Raw genomic sequence first — 26033 nt, forward strand, 5'->3', positions numbered from 1 at the left:
TATCCAATTTGTTGGCCTATAGCTTTTCACAGTATTCTCTTATTATCTTCTGTCTTTCTGGGGTGTCCGTTGTAATTTCTCCTCTTTCATTTCTGATTTTATTTATTTGAGACTTCTCTCTTTTTTCCTTGGTGAGTCTAGCTAAGGGTTTGTCAATTTTGTTTATCTTTTCAAAGAACCAGCTCTTGGTTTCATTAATTTTTTCTATTGTTGTTTTAGTCTCTATTTCATTTATTTCTGCTGTGATCTTTATCATTTCCTTCCTTCTCCTGATCTGGGCTTTGTTTGTCCTTCTATTTCCAGTACCCTTAGATGCACTGTTAGATTGTTTATTTGGGATTTTTCTTGTTTGTTGAGGTAGGCCTGAATTGCTATAAACTTCCCTCGTAGAACCGCTTTTGCTCTATCCCATAGATTTTGGCATATCGTACTTTCATTTGTCTCCAGGAACTTTTTGATTTCTCCTTTGATTTCTTCAATGACCCAATCGTTGTTCAGTAGCATTTTGTTTAATCTCCACATTTTTGTGGCTTTTCTGATTTTCTTCCTGTAGTTGCTTTCCAGTTTCATACCTTTGTGGTGAGAAAAGATGCATGGTATTATTTCGATCTTCTTAAATTTATTGACATTTGTCTTGTGGCCTAATGTGATCAGTCCTGGAGAATGTTCCATGTGCATTTGAAAAGAATTTCTGTGGTTTTTGGACGGAATGTTCTATATATATCCACTAAGTCCATCTAGTCAAACGTGTCCTTTAAGGCGAGTGTTTCCTTATTGATCTTCTGTTTGGATGATCTATCCATTGATGTAAGTGGAGTGTTAAAGTCCCCTAGTATTACTGCGTTACTGTCTATTTCTCCTCTTATGTCTGTTAATAATTGCTTTATATATTTAGGTGCTCCTATGTTGGCTGCATCGGTATTTACAAGTGCCATATCTTCCTGTTGGATTGTTCCCTTTATCATTATGTAGTGCCCTTCTTTGTCTCTTGCTACAGTTTTTGTTTTAAAGTCTATTTTGTCTAATATAAGCATTGCTACCCACGTTTTCTTTTCTTTGCCATTTGAACAGAATATCTTTTTCCATCCTTTCATTTTCAGTTTGTGTCTTTAGGTCTGAAGTGTGTCTCTTGTATGCAGCATAAGCATGAGTCCTGTTTTGTTATCCAGCTGGCCACGCTAGTGGGTGTGGTAGACCCCTGGGCTAACAGGCCAGGGGAAGAACTTCAATGGCATCTGCCTGTCTGTGTCAGCATGCCTGGACTAGGTGACAACAATGACCCCCACCAATGTCTCAGTCTCTGGAGAGGTCTCTCCTCTCACTGAGATGCACCCGGAGCCTACTAGGTGAGTCTCTTTTCACCAAAGGACTGTCAGCCTTCTCTCCGGTGATTTTAGGTTGCTGAGACAGGTGAGTTTGTGCGTGGGCCCTTTAAGACTCGGGTCTTTTCGGCTTTCCTCCGATAGCTTTTCTGGGGGTATCCCCACTGCAGTTAATAGCCGGCAAAGCCAGACAGTAAGAGCCTCGTCTCAGCCGTGCTGAGTCTGAAGGATGCTTACAGTAGTATCGGGCCCCCACTCAGGACCTCACTTCTCCAGGGAGGGATGCGTACCTTAGGGTGGCTCCCGCCTGACCGGCTGAGAAACTCCGCTGCTCCTGAAGGTGGCTTTTTTCCCTCTCCAGAAGGAATTTCTGCCTCTTCCACCTTAGTCAGGACTGTCCCTTGTTGCGGGGGTTCTTTTAATCCAGTTTTCAGTTTTCTATCCAGGGTAATTTTTCCAAAGATAGTTGTAACCTGGTTGTGTTTGTGGGAGGACATGAGTTCAGAGTCTTCCTACACCACCATCTTGACGAGATCTCCAAGCACTGCCTCTTAAGGGAAGACCTTCCAAAAGGTCTTGCCAAGGTCATTTCTTCCCAAGCCCTGGAGTGGGCGTCTTTGGTACCACCAATCACAGCAGTAATTTTTACATTTATTTGTATGATCATTAGATTCATTATTGTCCCATGATTTTACATAAACCCCATGAGGGCACGGATGTTTCTTTTTTTATTGCATCTCCCAGGCACCCAGCACAGTGCCTAGACCACAGTTGAAGCTTGGTGAACTGTAGTTAAATGAACAGTCTCCCCCACCATCTTTTTTAAACACACACACACACACAGTGACCATCATAGTTATCCAGGACAGTGACCAGTGTCTGGGCCGCCCCCTGACCTGGATTAGGAGGTTGGGGAGCACTGGTAGTTTTGCTAGAGGGTGGCTTCCAGCTTCCCTAAGGTGCCACAGCACTACTCTCAGCAGGGCTAAGAAGCTTTCTGTATCTGTCACTGGTAAGGACCGAGACCTTCATGCCTTCACACACTCAGTGGCCCCTTGTTAGGGCTGATAGTGAGTCCTCAGAACACTCATCACTAAGTGCAATAATTCCCTCCCAGACTTCAGACCAGGGAGCCCTGCCCGACAATAATGGAGTACTCTATCCTCTTAGCAGAAAAGCAAGGCCAGAAAATGGACTTTTTGCTGTTTATCTCCTCTTAACGAGTTCTCTCACCTTTGCATTCACTTCCACATTTCTTGTCTGAGTCACCCAATCCAACCCTGCTAATTCCCAACCGATTATTACCACAACCTGTATCTGCATCTCGCTTTCTGCGTATGGATTTATTGGGGGAAGGTTGGATCTAACTACTGCACTATGTATTTTCTTTCTCTTTTCCCTTCTGAATCTGTAGGCTTCCAGACTTCAAGAAAAGTGCTCCAGATCACCCACAAAAGGAGCAGGTGAGGCTGCGACTCTCATCCACAGAGTAGTTCTAAGCAGTACTGCCTTCTAGGAACCACATGCTGCCCCACTGCCCCAAGGGAGTCAAAAGGGAGCGAAGGTCTAAGAAGTCTTAATACAGACACTTATCTCGATAGCACACCAGCCTCTTTGTAGGGACGTGCGAGTTGGGTTTGGTTTGGTTTTTGCCTGTATTGACTGTGGCCTTTTTCACAGTGCGTGCAGACTTAGCCAACCTTCCATCTGGACCTCTCTGCTTCCCCTGCTCCTCTCTGCTACTGCACCACAGATCTTTCTCCTGCTTTAAACACACTGATTGGTTTTTCACCCGGCAAGCATAATGAAATAAGTTTTTATCCTGAAACGTCAAGACACCTAAGAGAATGAGTCTTCAGAAAAACTATTTTAAAAATTATAATAGGAACACTGGCTATGTAATAACGAAGATACAGCAAATAGAACAGTGAATAAAATGTTATGTGAAAATTATCTAGAGTTTCACACTTAGAGAAAGACACTTAATATGTGGTTATTCCCTTCCAGGCTATTTTCCTATGCATTTTTTAAATTATGAGTTTGGGAAGGGGAGATAATGTCTTTATACCGTATCTGTTGTTTTGCTTGGTTGACATTATACCATAAACTACCTTCCGTAATGACAACGACGATGAGGATGTGGATGCCGACGTCAACAGGAGCAAACACACGTAGAGACTCTGATACGGCAGAAACTGTTCTTTGTGATGTGCACATATTGACTCATCACCCCATAGTATTTCATGCACCTAGGAGACAGCATGGTCAACCCGTACACAGATACATGTAATCTGATTAATGCCGCCAGACATGTTCATCTGGCTTTTGATCCAGAGGACATGTGACACTGAGGTCACACTCCAGAGTTTAGGGTTGCATCTCATGTGTCTTTATGTTTCTCTCTGGCCTGGGTACAAATCTGACTCTGACCTTGCTGGCTAGGTGGCTGTGGGCAAATTACTTCACCTGTTAATCTCCTCGTGTCTCAGCTTCCTCATCTATAAGAAAGGATGATAACATTAAAAATGCTTACCTCATAGAGTTGCTGTAAGTACTCAATGACTTTTAAAATTATATATGTAGAGAGAGAGCTAAAAACAAGGCCGGGCCTATAGGAAGCATCCAGAAGTGTGAGCTTTTATTCCCTTCTGCTTTTTGCTTGTACCCATTACCCCTTCCTCCCATTTGCCCCCTCCCTGCCCCCCACTTTCACTTCCCCCACTCCCACCCCACTCTCTCTCCCCTTTGCCCCTTCCCTCAGACTCTCCATCCGAAAACAGTTCACCATCGCCTCATGATTTACCTCAGAAAATGGTAACATCATCAGCCTTTTATTAAATCAATAATGAATATTAGTGCTAGAAATAACGAACACAATAAAACTGACAATGTGAAAACTACACAAGAAACAAAGTGTTACTGAAGAAAATTTGACTCCTAATGGTTTCATACCTTCATCAGATTCAAATCTCCACAACTTGATACAGGAGAATCAGACTGGATAGAACTAATGGCAACAAAAGAAATCACATGATGAGGCTCTTTGGCCTTTACATATCAGTCTTTAAAATGTTTTTTAAAATTTACATACTCATGTTCTATCATCATCCAGTGACCATTTACTTTCCCAGCATTACACAAATCATATGAAGAGGGTATTAGAGTTCTAATTTCCTAGGGAAGTTTGCATTCAAATTTTCCATATGAGCACACGATGATGAAACCCTGGCAGTACATTTAGGCTTCACGAGAACCCTACAAGGAGAACTGAATATTCATTATGCTAACAAAAATATGACCTTTCATGCCCCATACACTCAGTTCTTGAGTCCCCGAAGAGCTGAAGTGAGCGTGCAAAGTCCATCCAGTCAGTCAAAGGTAGTCTTGACACTGTCTCTCTGGAACATGCTCCAGGAAAATGTGGCAACAGCAACAACACTGACAACAACAACTAGAATTGACTGGGAACTCACCATACGCCAGGCACCGTCCTGACAACTTTACACGTCTGAACATAGTCGGTGCTCTAAACTGCCCCAAGAAGTAGCTAAATTTACTACTAACTAGTGTTTTCATTTTTACTAATGGAGAAATGAGGCAGCGAGATGCGAAGCAACTTGCTCAGTGTCACTCAGCAGTAAGTGGTGGAGCCACAGGTCTGGAGGCATTGTGGAAAACTCACTGTGTTGTGTACTTATTCAATGAAGGGTAAGATCCAAACGCTACCACAAAATACGTAGAATAACAGCTGACGTGTAACACAAATTGCTTTCGCAGCATAGAACTGCTGAGTAAGTAGGAATTGGATCTCAATAGCAATCTTTTAGATGGAGGCTTGACAGGATTGGAATCAGGATACACTGTGGAAACGATGGTGTGAGAGCCTCCTTAGTATAGCAAACAGCCTATCAGGCTCCTAGCCTGAGGTCTTGGGTTTGTGCACCAGAGAAGGCACCAACCCTACGTCACTTCTACACCCTCACAATGGAGAGAGAAGCCTGGCAGCAGGGAAAATAAGACTAGACCCCTGCTCCAGTAGTTCCCAGACAAGTTGTCCGTGTGTGTCGGAACCCAGGAACTTTTAAAAAACGCACATTCTGTGATCAACAGCCAGTGAGTCTCACTTAGTGTGGCCACGACAGTGCCCTAGAATCTGTGATTTTTAACTGCCTAAGAAACTCTCAGGAACTTTATTAAAGCCCTTGAGCAGCAGGACCGCCTCCAACATACTCACTCTTCCCAGGACAGACACACAGTAGAGAAGACCAACCAGAAAGCACACAGGAAGACAGAACATAATGAACACAGCATGAGAGCCAAGTCAGTGGATCTTTTGAGAACACATCATGACCCCACTGGCCTTCTCCCTGAAGGCTTCAGCTGATGTCAAATCCATTCTCTTCATGGCCAGTGGATGGAGGTGGTGACAGGAGACGACATTTTAGATCCCACATGGCATGTGCTTTTTCTTTCTCCACCTGCAAAGTCCAGGAGCTGAGGCCATGCCTGCTGCCCCATAGTCAGAGCTCTGTCAGGTGTGACTGCAGGCTCAGCTGTCAGTTTGCATTCAAAATGCTCACAGCAGCTTGCAAAGACTGCACAGGAAGTATTTCGTCAGGAAAAATAGAAAGTCTCCAGGAACAGTTTGGACAAACAAGATCATTAATGTCCTCACTCCCTCCCTCTGCCTCTCCCCAGGTGCCAGGTTTGTGTTGTCTTCCATTGTCACAATATCAATGTACACAATTCTGAAATCAAAGCTTTACATTTTAAAAATTATCCCTGAGATCTCATCAAGATGGAGGTTGAGCAGACATTGAACTCGTCTCCTCGCACGAACACAACCAAGTTACAACAATTTTTGGAACAATTACCCTGGATTAAAAACTGAAAACCAGATAAAAAGAACCCCCACGACGAGGGACAGTCCTGATGAAGGCAGAAGAGGCAGTAATTCCGGCCAGAGAGGAAAAAAGCCACCTTTGGGAGCAGCGGAGCTTCTCAGCTGGCCAGGCAGGAGCCATCCTAAGGTAAGCAGCCCTCTCTGGAGGAGTGAGGTCCGGAGCGGGGGCGATACTGCGATAAGCATCCTTTACACTCAGCCCAACTGAGACGGGGGTCTTACTGTCTGGCTTTGCTGGCTATTAACTGCAGCGAGGACACGCCCAGAAAAGCTATGGGCCGAAAGCTGAAAAGAGCCGGGTCTTAAAGGGCCCACGCACAAACTCACTCATTGCAGCAACCTAAAATCACCAGAGAGAAGGCTGACAGTCCTTTGGTGAAACGAGACTCACCTGGTGGGCTCTGGGGGCATCTCGGTGAGAGGAGGGACCTCTCCGGAGACTGAGGCATTGGTGCGGTCATTGTTCTGAGCTGGTCCAGGTGTGCTGATATGGACACTGGTGGGGGCCATTGAGGTGCATCCCTTGGGCTGTTAGCCCAGGTGTCTGCCACACCCACTAGAGCACAGATTTAATCCAGTTCAGCCAGGGCAGGCAACCCGCCCTAGGGACTGGCCCCTCTAACAGTAAGCCCTCAGGCTACTTTTCAGCCTGCATTGACTGGGTGCCTTGACCCTCTACAGGCAGGCAAAGGTGTCTGCCTCTGTGGGGCAGGGCCTGTGTGAGGACCAGGTGAACTGTGGGGGGCATTGGGGGAGGGGTGGGGGCCTCTGCAGTGTGGCGTTGGGGTACGCTCCAGGGGGTTGAGAAGTGTGCACGGACCAGGACTGTGTTGACAGTGTATGTGGTCCTGTGGGGGGTGAGGCTTATCAGCGGCGGAAGACTTGTGCTTCACAAATAGCCATAAAAAGGATCAGCCCCACCTTCCAAAGCCTGAAACAATTGAGTGCCCCATGCCAAGGGCCAGCCCCACTCAGCTGCACTCCTAAGAGAACTGACAACAGCCTTGTTGGCCTCAGGCCCATCACAACTGCACGCCCCTGAGCCCAGCAACCAGCTACACTGGGTACCAACCCAATTAAGAGGACAACTGCAATAAGAGTGTGCTGATAGACTTTGTAGCCAACAGTGCTGAGGCTCCCCAAACCAGATTTACAAACAGCTCGCCAGGGTAGGAAAGATCAGACTCCCTGGGTACCTGCAGTGGGAGCAACCCTGCTGCAGCAGAAGGACACAAGTAGTGCACAAAGGGGTCACTCCTGGTTCTTATGGACTGGTGACAAGAGGGAAGCACACTGCTGGGCCTCATAAGGCATCTCATACGTAAGGCCACTTCTCCAAGATCAGGAGACATAGCCGACTCACCTAATACAAAGAAAATAGCACAGAGAAAGCGGCATAATGAGGAGGCAAAGGAATACTTTCCAAGCAAGGGAACAGTACAAAACCCCAGAAAAAGGACTAAGTGAAACAAAAACTAGCAACCTATTTGACAAAGAATTCATGCAGAGAAGAATGGATGCACACAGTGAGCACATCAGCAAAGAATTGGAAGATATAAAAAAAAAACAATCAGAAATGAAGAATACAATACTGGAAATGAGAAATTCACTAGAGGGACTCAATAGCAGAGTAGAGGAAGCAGAAGAACGGATCAGCGAGCTAGACGAAAGACTAGAGGAAATCACCCAAGCTGAACAGAAAAGAGAAAAAAGAATTACACAGAATGAGAACAGTCTAAGGGAACTCTGGGACAATATCAAGCGTGCTAACATTCGGATTATAGGTGTCCCAGAAGGAGAAGAGAAAGACAAAGGGGCAGAAAATTTGTTCGTAGAAATAATACAGGAAAACTTTCCTAACCTGAGGAAGGAAACAGACATCCAAATTCAGGAAACACAGACAGCTCCAAACAAGAGAAGCACAAAGAGGCCCACACCAAGACATATTATAATCAAAATGTCCAAAATTAAAGACAGAGAGAATTCTAAAAGCAGCAAGAGAAAGGCCACAAGTGACATATAAAGGGAAGCCCATCAGGCTATCAGCAGACTTCTCAGTCGAGACCCTACAGGCGAGAAGAGAATGGCACGACATATTTAAAGTGCTAAAAGGAAAAACCCGACAGCCAAGAATACTCTATCCATCAAGGCTGTCATTCAGAATGGTAGGAGAGATAAAGAGCTTCCCAGACAAGCAAAAATTAAAGGAGTTTATCACCAAGAAACCAGTTCTGCAAGAAATGCTGAAGGGACTCATTTAAGTGGGAAAGCGACGACCACAAATAGAGATTAAAAAAATGATCAAAAAAAACACAAAACTACAACAACAAAAAGGCAATAAAATCACTTGTAACGTAAAAATATAGTAAAGGCAGCAGATCAACTACCTGTGAAGATAATAGGAAGGGTAAAAGACAAATGTACTAAAATCACCTATTTCAATGATAAGAAGGTAATGGATAGACACACACTAACCAAAAGACTACATATGATGTGAAAATAATACAATGTGGGAGGAGGGCAGTGAAAAAGTAGAGCTTTTAGAAAGAGGTCAAGGTAAAGAGTCTCTCTACTCAATATAGACTGTTATATGCATAGTATATTAAATACGATCCTCATGGTAACCACAAACCCAAAACCTATAACAAGCAGGAAAAAAAGTAAGACAAAAGAAATCAAACATATTACTAAAGATAGCCATCAAACCACAAGGGAAGAGAGCAAGAGAAAAAGAAAGGAACAGAGAAGAACTACTAAAACACCCAGAAAAAAAAAGTGACAAAATGGCAATAAATACATATTTATCAATAGCTACTTTAAATGTCAATGGTCTACATGCTCCAATCAAATGCCACAGGGTGGCCAATTGGATAAAAAAACAAGACCCATGTATATGCTGCATACAAGAGACACACTTCAGAGCTAAAGACACTCACAAACTGAAAGTGAAAGGATGGAAAAAGATACTCCATGCAAATGGCAAAGAAAAGAAAGCGGGGTTAGCAATACTTATATCAGACAAAATAGACTTTAAGTCAAAAACTGTAATAAGAGACAAAGACGGGCACTACATAATGATAAAGGCAACAATCCAGCAAGAAAATATGACACTTGTAAATATCAACGCACCCAACATAGGAGCACCTAAATATATAAAGCAATTATTAACAGACATGAGAGGAGAAATAGTAACACAATAATAGTAGGGGACTTTAACACTCCACTTACACCAATGGATAGATCATCCAAACAGAAGATCAATAAGGAAACACTCGCCTTAAAGGACACATTAGACCAGATGGACTTAGTAGATATATACAGAACATTCCATCCAAAACCCACAGAATACACATTCTTTTCAAATGCACATGGAACATTCTCCAGGATTGATCACATATTAGGCCACAAAACAAGTCTCAACAAATTTAAGAAGATCGAAATAATACCATGCATCTTTCCTAACCACAAAGGTATGAAACTGGAAATCAACTACAGAAAGAAAACCAGAAAAGCCACAAAAATGTGGAGACTGAACAAAACGCTACTGAACAACGATTGGGTCAACGAAGAAATCAAAGAAGAAATCAAAAAATTCCGGAGACAAATGAAAATAAAAACATGACATGCCAAAATCTGTGGGATACAGCAAAAGCGGTTGTACAAGGTAAGTTTATAGCAATTCAGGCCTACCTCAACAAAGAGGAAAAATCCCAAATAGGCTATCTAAAAGTGCACCTAAAGGTACTGGAAAAAAGAGCAACAGACAAAGCACAAAATCAGCAGAAGGAAGGAAATAACACAAATCAGAGCAGAAATAAACCAAGTAGAGACTAAAAAAACAATAGGAAAAATTAACGAAACCAAGAGCTGGTTCTTCGAAAAGATACACAAAATTGACAAACCCTCAGCTAGACTCACCAAAAAAAAGGGAGAAGGCTCAAATAAATAAAATCAGAAATGAAAGAGGAGAGATTACAACGGACACCTCAGAAATACAAAAGATGATAAGAGAATACTATGAAAAGCTATAGACCAACAAATTGGATAATCTAGAAGAAATGGATAAATTCTTAGAAACATACAACCTTCCAAAACTGGACCAAGAAGAAGTAGAAAATCTGAATAGGACAATCACCAGTAAGGAGATCAAAACAGCAATCAAAAACCTCCCAAAACATAAAAGTCCAGGACCAGACGGCTTCCCTGGTGAATTCTACCAAACATTCAAAGAAGACTGAATACCTATCCTTCTCAAACGCTTCCAAAATACTGAAGAGGAGGGGAGGCTTCCTACCTCCTTCTACGAAGCCAACATGATCCCGATACCAAAACCAGACAAGGACAACACGAAAACAGAAAATTATAGGCCAATATCACTGATGAACATCGATGCAAAAATCCTCAACAAGATACTAGCAAATTGAATACAACAATACATTAAAAAGATCATACATCATGATCAAGTGGGTTTCATTCCACGGATGCAGGGATGGTTCAACATCCGCAAGTCTATCAACGTGATACACCACATTAACAGAATGAAGAATAAAAATCACATGATCATCTCAATACACGCAGAGAGAGCATTTGACAAGATACAGCATCCACCTATGATAAAAACTCTAAATAAAATGGGTATAGAAGGAAAATACCTCAACATAATAAAGGCCATACATGACAAACCCACAGCAAAGATCATTCTCAATGGAGAAAAACTGAAAGCTATCCCTCTAAGAACAGGAACCAGACAAGGATGCCCACTGGCACCGCTCTTATATAACACAGTCTTGGAAGTCCTAGCCAGAGCAATCAGGCAAGAAAAACAAATAAAAGGGATTCACACTGGAATAGAAGAAGTGAAACTGTCACTCTTTGCAGACGACATGATTTTATATCTAGAAAACCCTAAAGATTCCACTAAAAAGCTTTTAGAAATTATAAAGGAATACAGTCAAGTCGTGGGATACAAAATCAACGTACAAAAATCGGTTGCGTTTTCTACACACTAACAACGAAGTAGCAAAAAGAGAAATTAAGAATAAAATCCCATTTATAATTGCAACAAAGAGAATAAAATACCCAGGAATAAACTTAACCAAAGAGGTGAAAGTTCTGTACACCGAAAACTATAAAACACTGTTGAAAGAAATCGAAGAAGAAACAAAGAAATGGAAAGATATTCCGTGGTCTTGGATTGGAAGAATTAACATAGTTAAAATGTCCATACTTCCTAAAGGAATCTATAGATTCAACGCAATCCCTATCAAAATTGCAACAACATTTTTTACAGAAATAGAACAAAGAATCCTAAAATTTATATGGAACAACAAAAGACCCCGAATGGCCAAGGGATTCCCGAGAAAAAAGAACAAACCTGGAGGGATCACACTCCCTGATTTCAAATTATACTACAAAGCCATAGTAACCAAAACAGCACGGTACTAGCACAAAAACAGACACACAGATCAACGGAACCGAATCGAGAGCCCAGAAGTAAACCCACACGTTTATGGACAGCTAATATTCGACAAGGGAGCCAAGAGCATACGATGGAGAAAGGAGAGTCTCTTCAATAAACGGTGTTGGGGAAACTGGATAGCCACATGCAAAAGAATGAAATTGACCATTCCCTTACACCATGCACAAAAAGCAACTCAAAATGGATGAAAGACTTGAATGTAAGACCCGAAATCATGAGACTTCTAGAAGAAAACACAGGCAGTACGCTCTATGACATCGGTGTGAGCAGCATATTTTCAAGTCCCATGTCTGACCCGGCAAGCGAAACAAAAGAAAAAATGAACAAATGGGACTACATCAAACTAAAAAGCTTCTGCACAGCAAAGGAAACCAGCAACAAAACAAAAAGACAACCTAACAATTGGGAGAAGATATTTGCAAACCATATATCAGATAAGGGGTTAATATCCAAAATATACAAAGAACATATACAGCTCAACAACAAAAAAACCAACAATCCAATTAGAAAATGGGCAAAAGATCTGAACAGAGATTTCTCCAAAGAAGATATACGGATGGCCAACAAGCATATGAAAAGATGCTCAACATCATCAGCTATCAGGGAAATGCAAATCAAAACTACAATGAGGTATCACCTCACTCCGGTCAGAATGGCTATAATTAACAGGAAACAACAAGGGTTGGAGAGGATGTGGAGAGAAGGGGACCCTTGTTCACTGCTGGTGGGAGTGCAAACTGGTGAAGCCACTATGGAATGCAGTATGGAGTATCCTCAGAAAATTAAGGATAGATCTACCATATGATCCAGCTATTCCACCGCTGGGTATTTATCCAAAGAACTTGAAAACACAAAGGCATAAAGATTCTTGCACCCCTATGTTCATTGCAGCATTATACACAATAGCCAGGACATGGACGCGACCTAGGTGCCCATCAAGGGACGAATGGACAAAGAAGATGTCGTATTTGTACACGATGGACTACTACTCAGCCATAAGAAATGACGAAATCCGGCCATTTGTGACAACATGGATGGACCTTGAGGGTATTATGCTGAGTGAAATAAGTCAGAGGGAGAAAGTCAAATACCATATGATCTCAATCATAAGTAGAAGATAAAAACAACGACCAAAAAAAACACACATAGCATTGGAGATTGGATTGGTGGCTACCATCGGGGAAGGGGGGAGGGGCTAGGGCAAAAGGGGTGATTAGGCTCACATGTGAAGGGATGGAGTATAATTAGTTTTCGGGTGGTGAACACGATATAATGTATACAGAATTTGAAATATGATGTACATCCGAAAAAAACAAAAAAATAAAAACAAAACAAAGTTATCCCCTACTCTCTTCCAAACCTTTTGTCTAGTACGGTTGTATGCAAGAGAGACTAAAGAATTTTCACAGAAAAACAAGTTCTATAACCTAACTACAAAGACACATCATGTTTAGGAACTGGTCAGGATGAAATCTCAAATTTTAAAAAACTTCCAGGAGCCGGCCCCATAGCATAGCGGTTAAGTTCAGCACACTCCACTTCAGTGGCCCAGGTTGGCGGGTTCAGATCCCGGGTGCGGACCTACACCACTCATCAGCCATGCTGTGGCAGCGACCCACATATAAAGTGTAGGAAGACTGGCACAGATGTTAGCTCAGGGCTAATCTTCCCCAAGCAAAAAAAACCCAAAAAAACAAAAAGAAAAGAAAAAGAGGAAGATTGGCAACAGATGTTAGCTCTGGGCTAATCTTCCTCAGCCAAAAAAGAAAAAAGTCAAAATGGGCTTACGTAACCTCCTGTCGCCTTTGTCTGTATCATTTATCTAGTGAGCAGGCTGGAAAAGATCAGTGTCTTGCCGGGGCAGCTGCATTGAATAGTTATATTGCCTAACATCTTACATGAATTTTCCCACACATCCAGATGCAATAGCCACAAAAGACAAGGCCATTTTTAAAAGGTCCCCCTCTTTTCCCCTTTCACTGAAAGTTTACTCAACCCCTTAGCAGTAAACTGACACTCACAGGGTTACCATTACAGCCTCCTGGGGGAGATCCTGGATGGAATGCTGGGAGGGGCTGTATCAGCAGCAGCAGCCACGCTGAAGCAAAGGCTGGAGTGTTTTTTGCCCTTCTTTGCCTCTAGTGTATCTATCGCTTTGCTCCAGCCCAAACCGATTTAATTTGTTTCCTCTCACTTGGAGGAGAGAGCAAGTCAAACTTTTCACATTTCTGGCTGACCCAAAGGTCACCTTTGGGAACCTATGGATCCTTCTTCCACCTACTGGGAGGAAAGAACAAACACCAAAGTCATGAACTGGCTGCGCTTCTTCCCCCTCACATCACCCAGCACGGCAAAAGCAGCCAAGGGATGCAGTGAGCTAACTCTCCTGAAATTGGATCTTTTATTTGTAAATTCTGTAAGTAACACTAACCTGTCGCAACAGACAGCAGCACAGCTGCTGTTTCATATCACGAGTACATCCATAGTCACCGAGGCACAAAAGGTCCACCATCCTTGCCCCTTCATCCTTCCTTTACTCCAACAAGGCTTTCGCCCTATTTCAGGTGAAAGTCAGGGTCTTGCTAGTGAATCCCATGGCAGCCACTACTGTTTCGGATGTCCCAAGACCACCCTTTCTTTGATGGATCCCCAGGAGGACTCAACTCAGTATACAGTCACCCTCATGGAAAAAGATTTATCACGGCAAAAGGACTCAAAGCCAAATCAGCCAGGGGGAGGGGTACCCTGGGCACCACCTGGAGCAAACCAGGGCAAGCTTCCAAGAGTCCTTGCCCAGTAGAGTCTCACAATCTGTCCCTTGAACAATGAATTATGGCAGATGTTTGAAATGTGGTCTACCAGGGAAGCTCATGAGAAACTCAGTGCCCAAGGTCTTTATTGGGGGCCGGTCACATAGGCACTGTCTGCTTAGCATGTCCCAAGACTTCAGAGTCCCAGAAGGAAGGCAGGTGTTTAGCATAAAACACACTGTTCGGACAAACACTTTAGGAAGCGTAAACCACCCTTCTCAGGTAGGGAATGGTGGCAAACCTCCCCAAATCCAAGTTCCCAGATGCAAGGTAAGGGCCAACAAGCCGGTCTTTCTAAGGATGGCAGTCCCAGGCCTGCTACGTTAACTCTTTTCTGCACAGCAGTCAACAACAAAGCTTCAAAATACATAACCGAGTCAGATGGACCACAAAGGATAAACAAACACCTCTACAATTACAGTTGGAGACTACAACACTCTCTCAGTAATATATAGATCTAATGAAGAGAAAACGAGCAATAAGTCTATGAGTCAATGACACCATGAACAACCCGGATGTAACTGACAAGTTTGGAACTCTCCACATAACAACAGTGGAATGTACATTTATTTCAAGTGCATATGGAAGTTTCACCAAGGTAGATCATATTCTAGGTCATAAAACAAATCTTACCAAATGTAAATATAGTTGAAATCATACAAAGAATGTTGTCCGACCAAAAGAGAAAAGCCACCGAGAAGTAAGAAAAAGTTAAGAGGAAAATCTCCAAACACAAGGAAATTAAACTATACACTTCTAAATAATCCATGGGTCAAAGAGCAAGACTCAGGGGAAATTAGAAAATATTTTGAACTGAATGAAAATGAAAATACAACACATCAAAATTTGCAGGATGCAGCTAAAGCAATGCTTAGCAGTAAATGTCCAGCATCAAATGCTTGTCTTAGAAAGAATGAAGGACCCAAATCAAGGATGAAAGCTTCCACCTTAAGAAACTAGAAAAAGAAAATGAAGATAAACTCAAAGCAAGCAGAATAAGGGAAATAGAGATTGGAGCAGAAATCGGAAAAAGAATAGACATAATCAATGAAACCAAAACTAGTTCTTTGAAAAGGTCAATAAAATCCATAAACTACCCAGGCTGACAACAACAACAACAACAACGGAAAGATAAATAAAGAAAAGACACAACTTCCCAACATCAGGAATAAAACAGGTTACAGGCTCCACAGAAATTAAAAGGATCCTATAAGTAACTGCACGTTCCCACATCTGGCAACTTAAGATAAAATGGAACAGTTGCTTGAAAGACACAAACTATCAAAGCCCAACCAAAAGTAAACAGATAATCCGAATAGATACATATCTACTAAAAAATCAAATTTGTCGTTGAAAAACTTCAGAAATCTCCAGGCTCCTATGGTATTCCCTGGAAAATCCTACCAAACACTTAAGAAGAAACCACAGCAATTCTACACAGTCTCTTCAAGGAAACAGAAGAGAGGGAACACTTCTTGAATCACTCTATCAGATTAGCATTATCCCGATACCAAAATCAGACAAAAACAGCATTAACAAATCAAATTCAGTAACATATAAACAGAATAATACACCATGACCAAGTGGGGTTTATCCCAAAAGTGCAAAGCTGGTGGAGTATTCAAAAATCAATCACTAAGTCCACCATATTAGCGAACCAAAGAAAAAGAACCACATGATCCTATCAATTGATGCAGAAAAAGCGTCTGACAAAATTCAACAGCCATTCATGATAAAAACATTCAGGAGTAGAAGGGAGCTTTCTTAGCCTGATATAGAGCATCTACAAAAATACCTACACCTTCCATCCTACTTAATGGAGAAAGACTAAAGGCTTTCTTCCTAAGATCAGGAATGACGCCAGGAGGATGGCCACTTTCTCACTCCTGCTATTCAACATTGTACTGGAAGTCCTAGCCACTCTAGTAAGGCAAGAAAAAGAAATGGCTTACAGATTGGGAAGGAGGAAATAAAACTGCTCCAATTCATTGATGAATGTAGACATGATTATCTACATAGAAAATCCCATGAAATCTATTTTTAAAATCTCCTATAACAGGTGAGCTCAGCAATGTTGCAGGATACAAGCTCAACACAAAAAATCAAGAGTATTTCTAAATACTATCAATGAACGATTACAAAACAAAATTAAAAAAAAAAACCACAAAAAGCTGAGGAAAGAAACAAAAGAAGACCTAAATATATGGAGACATATACTGTGCTCATGGGTTGATAAATTCAATATAATTAAGATGCCAATAGTCCCCAAATGGATCCATCAATTTCATACAATTCCAATAAAAAATCCCAGCATCATGTTTTGTAGATAGAGACTAACTGATTGTAAAATTTATATGGAGAGGCGAAGAAACTAGAACAGCCAAATAATTTTGAAAACAAAAAATAAAACTGAAGGAGTAACGCCGATTTTAAGATTTACATCGCAGCTACGGCCAAGCTACGGAAACAACCTAGGTGTCCATGGATGGATGAATGGATGAAGAAAAGGTGGTGTATACATATACGATGGAACGTTATTCAGCTATAAAATAGAAGAAAATCCTGCCTTTTGCAACGACATGGATGGACCCTGAAGGCTTTACGCTAAGTGAAATAAGTCAGACAGAGAAAGACAGCGTATGTTCTCACGTCCGTGTGGAATCTAACAAAGCCAAACTCAGAGAGATGGAGATCAGCAAATGCACTGGGGCAAATGTACTGGGGCAAATCTTGGTCAAGGGGTACAAACTTCCAGCCATAAGATGAATAAGTTCTGGCAATCTAACGTATAACATTAACAGTACTGTGTTATATACTGAAAGTTGTTGAGAGTAGATCTTAAATGTTACCCAAACAAAAAAATGGTAATTATGTGAGGGGACAGGGCGTTAACTAACCTTGTTGTGGCAATCATCCCACAAGATACAGTTGTCCCTCGGTATCCACGGGGGATTGGTTCCAGGACCCCCGTGGATACCAAAATCCACGGAGCCTCTGTCCCTTAGTAGGCCCTCAATATCCGGGGGTTCTGCATTCTCGGATCATAAACACAGAAGTACAGGATCTGTGGTTGGCTCAATCTGCAGATGCGGAACACTTGCGGATACGGAGAGCCAACTGTAGGGTGCACCAAATCATCGCGTTGTATACCTTAAACTTACTTATGTTATATGTCAGTAATATCTTGATAAAGCTGGAACAAATAAAATAATCTCATTTTACTTATTTATCCAGTGGGAGCCCCTTCGAGTTATTTCTTGTGTCCTTCCGACATCTCCCCATCATTCCTTGAACTTTCCCTTATTACTGACACCACAAGTTGAGGCAGTCTCATTTATCCTTTCCCTCCTCCAGCCTGGGAACCCATCATTTAGCAGGGGATGGTATTTAGAAGCCAAGATCTGGGAGCTAGGTGTACTTATTGCTATTGGGTCGGTGCTGTCTCCAAAACTTTGGAATATATGTATGTACACACTCACACACGCACACATACGTATGTACATCTATATCCATCTACCCATATATGCACACACAGACTCCAATTCCAGTATAACCCCCCGATTTTGTTGTAGTTTTCTTCCTTTCCATAATTGAAACTCCCTTTTCCAAAAGTACGAGACGTGGCTCCCATTATCCTTACACACTTACTGACTTGATGAATCCCAGTGTATATAAGCCATCCTTTCCCCACACAGTGTCCCTCCTCACATGCTGTGCCAACCATCCTGCACCTTTGACCTCCAGGCCCCACTCAGGGTTGAACCCCTGAGCCAGTTAGCCCTCTCCTCCGCCAACCCCCAGGGACCCTCCTTACTGCCTTGGGCTCTGTCCTCATGGATGGATGCCCTCCTCACTGTGCCTGGGCGCCGACTCCCCAAGTTGGGATGCCCCTACACATATACACTTGCCTTGCTCTGCAGCACCTCATGGCTTTAGGACTGAACTGCTCAGGCAAAAAAGAGAAGGGAAGTGAAAGAATGGGCAGGGAAGGGGAAAAGGGTGAACGTATCTTAATAGGATCAATTAATTAAGATGAATTGGGCCAAATCCAGGCAATATTATGAAGCCAGTTGTGTTTTTTCTCACTGCTCTCCAGCTTCCCCTTCCTGCCTCTCTCTCTTCTGCCCCAGTTCTTTCTCATTCCTAAAGTCCTGCCCTCGATCGAGAGTAGAAATGTTATGATGGCCATGGTTCCCATATTATAATTTATACTAGCAGGCCGGCTGCCATTCAGTGTGGATGGTGTCCTCCCTGCAGCCCTGACACTCAAACCCTCTGTCTCTAGGATGAAGTGGAAAGTTTCACTCCTCTTTTAGCAATTTCAGAAGCGAGCAGAGAGAAGGTGCAAGGCCTTGGAGCCTCGGGGCCTTCATCCGTAAAATGGGGATGACCCCACCTCCCTCACCAGTTGTGGGGGAAATAGAAATAGCAACATCATGCACCTTTCAATGAGTGCTACATGCGAAACCCAGTGATGAGGGCTTTACCACCATCACTGGACTCCTTGACATCCAGGAACACACCAAGTGGACTTCCCCTCAGGACTGTTGCACCTGCTGTTCTTTCTGCCTAAAATGCTCCGCCCTCAGGTAATCCAAGGCATGCTCCCTCACTTCCTCCAGGTCTTCGCTCAATCACCACCTTTTCAGGGAGACCTTCCTTGATCACCCTGAATAAAACAAGCACGTCCTCCCTACATACCCTTTCCATCGACCTTGCCTCATCTTTCTACCTAGCACTTGCCACCCTCGATGTGCTATATATTTACTGACCAACTCTATGAAATCAGAGACTTTGATTTTGTTTTTGTCCTGTTTATGTTTGTCATAAACATGTTATGTTATGTCCTGTTTTTGCTTGTGTTTGTCAGTTTTGTCCTGTGTTTTATCACTAACTCCTAGAACAGTACTCAGGCACAGAGCAGGCGCTCAGAAAACTCTTCTGGAAGGATGGCTGGGAGCCAGGCCCTTTACACACATGCTAAGATGCACAGGTACACTCCAAGACAGGCATTGGCCCCAGTTTATGAAGTATGATACATACTGAGGCTCCAGGAGACAAGCGACTTGTCCAACGACACACAACCAGGACTTGGGGCTCGAGGCTTTGGAATCATATCCGCCAGATTCCAAAATCCTCACTTCCTGGACAGAGACCTCACAACCAAAAAGGTAAGAAATTCTAAACAGCTCAGATACCCAGAGACATCAAAAACCAGATCACTGAACGCAAAACCTAAACCAGATTCCGAACATCTCTGCACAGAGAGCTCACAACTGCAGTCACAGACCCCCAAAGAGAACAGAGACCATGCACACTGCCACGAGGACCTCCCCAACATACCAAAGTCCTCGCCCCAGGAAACAAGTTAAAACTGCTCAGATACCTCACATCCTAGAGACAGACCCTCAAACCACTCAGACACCTCTCAACCTGATACAAAGACCACAAAACCAGAAAGACAGAAGTTCAAGTAACTCGGAAACATCACATAACCTTGCGATAGAGTCCCCAGACAAATCAGAGAACCTAGGCCCTGAGCGCAGACCCCCAAACAGCTCAAATACTTTACACCTTAAGATAAAGCCCACCCCACACCCAAGCAGCTCAGAGACTTCACACCTTGGGACCCAGAATGACATACGGCTCAGAGACCTCATACCCTGGGGTGCAGATGCCTACAGAGAGATCCCATACCCAGGGACACAAACGCCCAAAAGCTCAGAAAATGCACACCCAGATTTACAGGTACACAAAGCCTAAGAGACCTTATACCACGTCGCACCAAATCCACTCAGATAAAATATCCCATTCGTTCACAATCCCCCAAAAGGCTCAGACAGATCAAATGTACCCAAACAGCATCTGAGATGTCATACCTAGCGACACACTTTACTTCCTAGGCAGAGACACCAAACTAGCTCAGAGACCTCTCCCCGGACATTAATTGAATGCATCTGTAGGACTGACGGTGCGGTGCCAAACGCGCCCGACTAGGCTTCTGACTGAGTCAGGGCTAAAGAAGACTGAAAAGCTCACGTGAAGACAGCACCGTCACCCCGCGCATCCAGCGTCGGACTCTAGTTACAAGCCAGAGATTGCGCCGAACCTCGCCACTGACCCGGGCAGCAGCTTCAGCCCCCTCGGGACAGTCAGTTGGTGAAGAGTCCAACTCGCAGGAAAATTCTACACTCTGAAAAGCTCCCCGCCCCCGAGCTCCAGGAGCGCCATCATCGCGCCTGTCCCAGACAGACGGCCAACGGGAACTGGCTGGGCGAAGAGGGAGGCGGGAACAAGCGGGTCCACCCGGTGCCGCTCTGCGTCCCGGAAGTGCTTAGTCCGGCGATCTCGCCGTGACCAATCACCGCCCAGTACGGCCTCTGACCCAGACCCCCCCACGTCCGTCCGGGAGCCAATCTCTCGCCCCCTCGTAGTCTCCAGCTGGATGCGACCATGTAGAAACGGAGAGGTGGAGTTGGAGAAGTGGAAGTGAAAGCTACAGCCTCAGACACGGGTTCCACTTGGGCTTCAATGCACCGGGAGAATGGAGTGGTGGGAGTGGGGATGGACTCGACGGCGCATTAGTGTCTCCACTAGGAACTGTGGTTGATGCCCCACGCGGTGTAAGCACACCCTCAGTGTTGTCACACACACACACACACACACACCCCTTCAGTGTTGTCACACACACACACACACACACACACACACAATGGGTTATTCCAAAACGGATGCCCCCTCCCCGATGGTACCTCCCGGAGAGCACGGTCCTACCTCTGCGCCCCTCAGTGGTACCGCCCAGGACAGAACTGTTCCACCTCGCGCGCCCCTTGCTGGTGTGAACGGAAAACAGCTGGTCGGTGCAGATGCCCATGGGCCGTTCCAGGCTGGTCCCCAAAGGCTGGGAGGGCAAAGTTACGATGAAAACCCCACAACTCGCTGCAGTCTTGGACCCGGGAAAAAGTCTTCCTAAGCTGAAATTTGCCTCCCTGCGTTGGTCACCCTAGCGTTAGAACCCCCCCTGGGCATTGTGCTGGCTTGTGCTTCCCTGGGTAATGCAGAATGAGTCTAGTTGGGGAACCCAGATACAGTCCCCCAAGGGGCAGGTGGGATGGAGCTCCCGACTGGGGTCCAAAGGCCTAATGTGGGGCAGGCCTCTGTCCTTGACTGTGAGTAATAGCGAAAGGGACAGCAGGACCTTTGGTTCTGTTAGGGAAGGGGCCATTTCCCAGGGTCCCCCAGGACATTGAGTAGGTGAGATAAAGACCATGGACTTCGTCACCACCCGGTCACCCCTGAACATGTTCCCTAGCAGAATCCTCAGCATGTCTAGCTATGCCTCTCTCCACAACTTTGCCTTTGTTTATTCATTCTCCCTTTCCTTCTCTCCAAATTGCCTGTCAGGCACTATTATGGGTGTTAGGAATACAGCCGTTTGGAAAGAGACAAAAACGCTGGCCCTCGTGGAGCTTGCATTCTATTGGGATCATACAGCACAAAAACGTAAGTAATTTGTCAGGTATTGGTGATTGCTGTGATTAAAGTTAAATCGGAATAATAAAGTAAAGAGAGTAGTGTAGAAAGAGGGGTCAAGGAAGGTCTTGCTAAGACTGTGACATTTGAGCGGAAACCTAGAGGAGATGAATATCTGGGAGAAAAGCCTCCCAGACAGAGATGAGCGCCTCTGGAAAAGTCTGGGAGTGGAACTCAGTCTAGTTTGTATGAGGAACAGTGAGGAGGCTGGTGTGGCTGGCACAGCATGATGGAGAGAGAGAGGTAGGAGCTGAGGTCAGAGAGGTAATGAGGGCCAGATCATGTAGGGCCTTCTGGGCCGTGGTGAGGGCTTGGACTGACTTTGAGTGAGCCACGGGAGGGTTTTTAGCAGAGAAGCCCCCATGCCTGTTTCAGAGGCCGGAGGCCCAGGTCACCCAATATATGGGGAGGAGCTCCTGGTTTGCCGCAAAGAAGAACCCCTTCCCCAGCCTCACTGCAGCTGAACATACCTTCCCTGGACAATCCCGTAGACTCAGGAGGAACCCCCCAACTGTTCCCCATGAATGTCCACGTCAAGGGGTGATACCCTCAGGAGAGGCCGAGTGTGGGCCTTCATGGCATGAATGAGGTCATACCCAGGCCCGTGTGTGAGAGGGACAAAGTGATAGGCACAGAGGAGAGAGAGAGAGAGAGAGAGAGAGAAACGAACATTACAGACAGGGACAGAGACTGTTTCTGGCAGCACACTGTCCCCACTGAATTAGCACCCACCTGTGGGCCCCCAGCCCTGCTACTGGATGATGTGCCTGTTTCTACAGGGGAAAGGAAGCCCCTCCTCAGGGACTGTTTCTAGGGAATGACTCAACTGCCCATCACCTGGGCCTCAGTCACACTGCCTTGACACACATCAGGACGCTCTGCCCCTCAGGACCAGGACATGTCCCAGTTGTGGGGAGGCTCATGGTGTACACAAGGTCCCCCACACCCCATCAGGCCCCTAGCTGCCTTCCTGCTGATCTCAGTGCCAAAAAAATGCTTTAAAGGGGGAAGGGGTGGCAGAGATCTCTACCTTTTCAGTGGGGCCTTCTGCAAATTGATGACTCTGAGGTATTTCCCCACCTGTGTGGAGGCTCACCTGTCTACCTTCCACCGTCACATCCACAGGGAATGTAAGGATTACATTCCATACATCAAGGACCAAGCAGGATGTGTGAGTGAGAGATAGAGAGACAGACATCCTGACAGGACAGTTACAGAGTCCTGTGGCCCTGGGCACACCTTGCCCTTCCCCCTTCCCTGTCGTGCCCCCCCCCCTCAACTGGCCTGGGCTGTGCTGAGCCTTTCCCTGCCTCCTCCAAGGAGCCCAATTACATCCAGTTCCTCTCCTCCTCAGGAGCTGAGAACTGTCATCCTCACTGGGCCTCAGGCTCCTCATCTGCAAATGGTGACCTCCTCGTTGGGTGTTGGGCAGATTACCTGTGTTTATATGTGTACAGAGGTTTGTCACAGGGCCCCTAGCAAGGGTGAGAGTGATGTCAGCAGATATTGTCCTTATCAGTAATATTACCACAGGCTCCTGTGAGCTGTACGTGACTGAGGACTTGCCTTTCCTGGGGATGGGGATCCTAAGCTTTCATCTCTGTGGTACCAGGGCAGGCATGGGAGAACTGACAGCAAATGTGAAATCACAGGCCTACTGCTAAGCCCTGTGAGAGTAAGGTCCGTCCTGCCTTCCTCTTGAAATCATTCTCAAGTGCAGATACGTGAGCAGCTCAGAGACCCAACACTCTGGACCAAGACCTCCACCCCCCTAAAATAGTTCAGAGAACTCATGACCTGGGACAGCCACCCACAAACAATTCAGAGACCTCTCATCCTAGACACCAACCACAAACAGTTAAAAGATGTCACACCTGAGAACATAGACGCCAACCAGCTCCGCGAATTCCTACTCTGGGTAATAGTTCCTCTTCAGCTCAGAGGCCTCATGCACTTCCCCATAGAGCCTTCAGGCTGCACCCTGGGACACAGACCCACAAATCTTCATCTCAGGGCTGCTGTGTGGGCAGTGACAGTGAGTCTCTGTCCCATCCACCCCCTGTGAGAGAGGCCTTGGGTCTTGCAGTCCCCACTATCTGTGGTCATCACCATGTCCTCGTGAGGAAGGCAGTTTCACTCCAGGGATGGGGAGGGCCTCTGGAGCTGACGGGTTCTGAGAGCGACCTCTCATGTCTGGGTCCAGGGAATGACCATCATCTAACCAACCCTGGTCGCTTCTGGTCGTAGCGACTTTTGCATCCTGCCCCATAGGGGATTTAGGGTGAATCCCAGATCCACAGAAGGAGGCCCATGGACTTAGTCATCTCTGCCATCTCTCAGCACCCACTTTGGGGTTCTGGATCCTAGGAAGACAGTCTTCCCTTCACACTGCCTATGGTAGCCCCCATTAAATCCCTCTGATGATCCCTGTCATTTCCTCAAACTCCCTCTCCTGGTGGCAGCTGCCATACATCTTCTCTCTACCCCGATTTTCCCCTCCCCTTGCCAGCCATGAGACCTCCCCTTCCACCACAGGGGCCTCTTTTGCACCTCTCCCAGCCCTATTCACCAGGCCTCAGTTACACCTCTCGCCCCCATTTGCATCCTTTCACCCAGCACCCAGACAGGGCCCCCTCAGGACCCTCCCTGCTTCCTTCAAGTTCAGAACATTGTGCAGGACAGAACTCTCTCCTGCGCCCTACACAGGGGTCTGTCATAGAGTCCTGTTAGGGTAGAGCAGAAAATCTCTCCAGGATCCACCTGAAACTCCAGACCCATCCTGGGAGTCTAGGGCAATTCCTCCAGGGCTGGGAGGGAAGGAGAAGGGTTTCTGAGAGGAGGAGCTACAGTGAGTGTCCCCTCAGGAGGTGGGATGACAGTGTGCAGAGCTGGGTCTGTGAGGACAGGGAAGCGGCCCTGGGAGGGACAGGGGCAGTGTGAACTTGAGGAGTGCCCCAGCCACTGTCCTCATGGGCTTGGGCATAATGGAGCCAGTTACCTGCCTTCTCTGGGCCTGAGCGTCCTCATCAGTGACAGTGTTTTCTTCCAAGGGGCCTAGTGAGGATTAAGTGAGATGGCACTTAAGAAGTGCTTAGGACACTGCAAATCAGGTCAATGATTACATAGAACTCAGAGCCCCAGCACTGGGTCCCAGCTGACTCCGAGAGTGATCTCCCTAAACCCTGCCACAGACTGGGGAAGCGTCTTCAGCCCTGTTGACTGGACAGCGGAGCACACCTTGGAGACTGGGTTGGACTGGCCCTCCAGAGCTCAGCGCCCAGCCCCTGCACTACAAACTCCTGCCCATCAACCAGAGCTCCTCAGCGTGAGAACAGTGACTGGGCTTTGGGAGTCCGTCTCTCTGTGTCCCGCAAGAGCCAGAGCAGGTGGTCTCCAGGTGGACCGCACAGAGTGGCCCTGGATTCCTCGCCTTTCTCGTCCCATGATCAATCGACTGTCCCTTCGCAGGCTCCTGGTTTATTCGAATCTGTAGGAGATGGGCGTGGCCAAAATGGGACTAGAGTGGCCTCCAGGAAGTCTGAAAAGTGGGTGTGTGCCCGAGGGCCGGGATTGGGGGCTGGGCCGCCAAGACAGCATCATCCCCTCCTCTGTCAAAGGCTGAGGCTGATCACCCTGGGGTGGGGCAGATTTTATTGTCCCTCCATACACAGTATTTGTATTGTTATCAAATAGATTCCCCTCCCTGGTGGGACCTCCGGTAGTGGTGCATTCCACCTTTGCACCCCTGAAATGGTACCTTCAGGCAGGGAACAGTTCCACCCTCACACCTCATCCTCACCTCCCACCCCCAGGAGGTGAGACCCCGGAGGGGCTGTTTTTCACGTATGTCCGGTGGAATATTCTGGTGGTTCTAATGCTCATGTGAAGCTTTAGCGTGCATCAGAATCCCTCAGAGTTTCTGGTTCAGTGGGTCCTCCGGGGTGGGGCCCGAGGAAGCTCAGCCTCCCTCCCCAACAACTAAGTGG

General features: G+C 45.6%; 1 protein-coding gene across 13 annotated transcripts in view; it reads right to left on the reverse strand.

The window, feature by feature from the left end:
* LOC124232142 (protein FAM156A/FAM156B-like) overlaps nucleotides 1-20775 on the reverse strand; it is a 67909-nt gene extending 47134 nt beyond the window's left edge. For 10 of the 13 annotated variants that reach the window (XR_006886780.1, XM_046649114.1, XM_046649109.1 and 7 more), the window contains exon 1: nucleotides 20554-20775. The gene's annotated coding sequence lies outside the window, so the exon portion shown is untranslated. The other 3 variants (XM_046649112.1, XM_046649105.1, XM_046649107.1) reach the window with 2 other exon arrangements.
* Nucleotides 20776-26033: the final 5258 nt, after the last annotated feature.

Source organism: Equus quagga, unplaced genomic scaffold (genome assembly GCF_021613505.1).
Source record: "Equus quagga isolate Etosha38 unplaced genomic scaffold, UCLA_HA_Equagga_1.0 HiC_scaffold_276_RagTag, whole genome shotgun sequence".
Taxonomy (NCBI): Eukaryota; Metazoa; Chordata; class Mammalia; order Perissodactyla; family Equidae; genus Equus; species Equus quagga.